Here is a 3,372-nt window from a genome sequence, read left to right as displayed (position 1 = left end):
AAAACAAGGGTAATGAGTGAGTACTAGATTTATCAAATATCAAAATGAATTATAGACAAAATACAGTTATATCATATATTAAGTGACACAACAGTGAAGAGATCGGTGGAAGAGAATAGAGTTCTGAACTGCATGCAAGTATATATGGGGCTTTAGAAACAATAAAATTGGGATTTTGAATCAGCGATAAAAAGATAATTATGTAACTAAAAAGAAGTTCGTTCAGAAAACAGTATTAAACTTCATCCTTATTTAACTTCTATATCAAAATAAATACCAGCTGGGTAAAAAATGTCATATAAAATAATAAACCACAAAAGTGCTAAAACAAATTAAATGCTAAAAAAAGATGGAAAAATATTATGGTTAGAGAGAAGCAAGGAAAGTCTTTTAAGGGAGTTACAAAAAGCAAATAAAATATTGATAAATCTGACTGAGTAAACATGAAAATAATCAATATGGTCAAAAAAATCAATAGGGGCCAGCCCAGTTGCACAGTCATTAAGTTCGCACGTTCTGCCTCAGCGGCCTGGGGTTCACCAGTTAGGGTGTGGGTGTGGACCTAGGCTCTGCTTGTCAAGCCATGCTGTGGCAGGCCCGACATATAAAGTAGAGGAAGATGGGCACAGATGTTAACTCTGGGCCAGTCTTCCTTAGGAAAAAGAGGATTGGCAGCAGATGTTAGCTAAGGACTAAACTTGCTCAAAAAAACAGGAAAAAAACGTTAATGGACAAGTCACAAAGTATTACAAATAACTTCAAACATGTGAAGAGATGCTTAAATAAATTATATTTGAAGAACTTCCATTAAAGTATACAAATGAGATAACTTCTTTATTCAGATCATCGCATAGCATAAATGTTTACGAAGTACTGGTTGTTGGGAATGTGGAAAAGTAGGTATTCTCAAAGATGGTGGGCAGAAATGTAGTTGGTGCAACCCCATGGATGGCATTTGGCAATAATTATGACTATCAACATTTTAAATACATATCGCCTTTGACTCAAAAATTATACTTCTAGGAATTAACATTTCTGTGAACACATATTCAAAAAGATACATATTTATTGTAGAAAAGAGGCATTTTATATATCATAGAAAAACATCAAAAAAAACATGTCTTGGATACACTAGTTCTAGGAATATTAAAAGGAATGTTACATATTATGATAATAACTGAGAAGGAGTTTACCTATATGGACTGGTATGGAAAGATCCTCACAAGATTGAATAGTAAAATACAAATGTTTGCACACAGACACAGACATGCACACACATGCACAAATATCCTTGTATTTGCAAAGATTAATACTTGAAGATTCTTAAGAAATAGACTGCAGTGGTTACTCCGGGGAGGAACATTGGGAAGCACTAGTGAGAGATGGAAAGCAGATTCATTTTTCACTCAATTTCACATGGTTTCTATTTTTTATATTCTTTAATATTGTGTTTTTATTTTAAAAAGCAGACATTTACATGCTGAATATTTCATATGCAATGTAACTAAAATTGAAAAAATGACATTAGAAATATATATCATGAAATATTTTAACTAGTAAAATAAAATGAATGAAAGAGACTAGAATCTAAAAGCTAAACCTGTCTCAGAAAAAAAGTAATAAATAAATGCATAAATTGATTAATAATCAGTATAATCATAAACATTTCAATTACTACATTTTTTCATCAAATCCCTACTGTACATGCATTAAAACATTTTAAGTGAATTGAAAAACAAGACATTATAGTGCTGGCATTATAGCAGTGAAACTGTTACTAATAACAATCATATTCTTAATTTTTTATTATAGTTATGATAAATGTTTTAAAGGAAAGGGACGAATGAATCTTTTAAGAATACTCTTGGGTTCCAAGAACATGAGCCCTAAAGTCAAATGACTCTCTTTATGGAGAATGACAAACATTCACTATGAGATGTAACATTTTTTTCTCCAGAGCTTCTTCACAGCATTTGGCATCTCTGAATTTCTCAGAGTGTAGATTAGTGGCTTCAGTATTGGGGTTATGACTGTATAAAACACACTCAATGATTTATCAATGGGGAAGGTCTCTGCATGAAAATACAGCAGACAAAGAAGAAAACAACTGCAGTGATGTGAGAACCACAGGTCTGGAGGGCTTTCTGTCTTCCTTCCTGACTAAGGTTCTTAAAAGCATTCAAGATGACACCATAAGAGAGGAGTAATAGCAGGAACACAATTGTGCAGATCAGTCCTCTGTTGGCCACCACTAAGAGGCCAGTGACATAGGTATCAATACAGATGAGTCTCAATAAGGGGTACATGTCACAGCTAAAGAGATCAATGACATTGGGACCACAGAATAGGAGCCCATAAATACTACTAGGTTGAATTACTGAGCACAGAAAACCTCCAACCCAGGTCAGTACCAGCAGCACAACACACATCCATTGCCACATGATAACCAAATAATGCAAGGGCTTACAGATGGCCACATAGCGGTGATAGGCCACCACCAACACAAGAAAGACCTCTGATTCAGCAAAAAGTGACCTGTAAACAGCTGGGGCATACAAAGTTTGAAGGATATGGCATTTTCCCCACAGAACAAGTTGGAAATCAGTTTGGGAGAAATAGAAGAGGAATAAATTACATCCACAAATGAAAGTCTAGCAAGAAAGAAGTACATCAGGGCATCCAAGGTCTTACTGACAGTGCTAATCACAAGAATAAGCATATTGCCCAATGTCAAAATGTAGAAGAGCAAAAACAGAACAAAAAGGGCTTTCTGCTCCTTTGGATTCTGTGTGAGGCCCAAGAGGACAAAGTAAGTCACATTGTTTCTTGGCTCCATCTAGTGTTTATAGGTACAGATTGCAGATATTGGAAGTTTATCTACAAAACAGGAAAAAACATCTTTTAAAGTATTATAAGCTTAATCTTTATTCATCAATCAAAAAATATCTGTGGAGCATCTATGTAAAAATAGAGATAGAGATTATCAAGAGAAATAAGATACGATTCCATTCTCTCAGTGATTTTATATATAATGATGGGATCAGACAATTAAAAATCAATTCAATAAGTATGATATATACATGTTATGCTAAGAAATATCTAAGTCAAACTAAGATCTGAGTATTCTTCCCAGAGGAAGCAATTCTTTAACTGAAATATGAAGGTGATGTGAAAGAACAAGAGAGGATCGGAAAAGAATTCCATAAAAAGATGCACAATGTATAATGTCGTAAAACTGTGACTCACTTAAGATAATTTACATATTATTTTTAAGATAATTTACATACTCAAAGTTAGTAGAACAAATTATGAATGGAAGGCTATAGATCAAAGTCACTGCATTAGTTGCTAGGGCTGCCGCTTTAGAACAAG

General features: G+C 33.9%; 1 pseudogene; it reads right to left on the bottom strand.

Moving 5' to 3' along the window:
• Positions 1-1,929: 1,929 nt before the first annotated feature.
• On the bottom strand, positions 1,930-2,836 carry LOC106839010 (olfactory receptor 4A47-like; annotated as a pseudogene).
• Positions 2,837-3,372: the final 536 nt, after the last annotated feature.

This window comes from Equus asinus, chromosome 17, assembly GCF_041296235.1.
Source record: "Equus asinus isolate D_3611 breed Donkey chromosome 17, EquAss-T2T_v2, whole genome shotgun sequence".
NCBI classification, from domain to species: Eukaryota; Metazoa; Chordata; class Mammalia; order Perissodactyla; family Equidae; genus Equus; species Equus asinus.
Note: the sequence above shows the minus strand (reverse complement) of the source record. Positions and strands in the feature narration are given on the sequence as shown.